The following is a 508-nucleotide window of genomic DNA, read 5'->3' on the forward strand; positions in this document are numbered from 1 at the left end:
TGGCCTCCTAAGATGAAGAATAAAACAATACTGAGACCAAAGATGAAACATGGTCAAAAGACGACTAATACACTAGTAAAAAGTCTTATTTATACTAAACTAGCTACTAGGGTTTACATGAGTAAGTAATTGATGCATAAATCCACTTCCGGGGCCCACTTGGTGTATGTTTGGGCTGAGCTTGATCTATCCACGAGCTGGGGCTTTTCTTGGAGTTGAACGCCAAGTTATAACGTGTTTTGGGCGTTCAACTCCGGATCATGAGGTGTTTCTGGCGTTTAACTCCAGACAGCAGCATGTACTTGGCGTTCAACGCCAAGTTATGTCGTCAATTTCCGAATAAAGTATGGATTATTATATATTGTTGGAAAGCTCTAGATGTCTACTTTCCATCGCCGTTGAGAGCGCGCCAATTGGAGTTCTGTAGCTCCATAAAATCCATTTCGAGTGTAGGGAGGTCAGATTCCAACAGCATCAGCAGTCCTTTTGTCAGCCTTTTTCAGAGTTT

The sequence above is a fragment of the Arachis duranensis genome, chromosome 7 (assembly GCF_000817695.3).
Source record: "Arachis duranensis cultivar V14167 chromosome 7, aradu.V14167.gnm2.J7QH, whole genome shotgun sequence".
In the NCBI taxonomy this organism is placed as follows: domain Eukaryota; kingdom Viridiplantae; phylum Streptophyta; class Magnoliopsida; order Fabales; family Fabaceae; genus Arachis; species Arachis duranensis.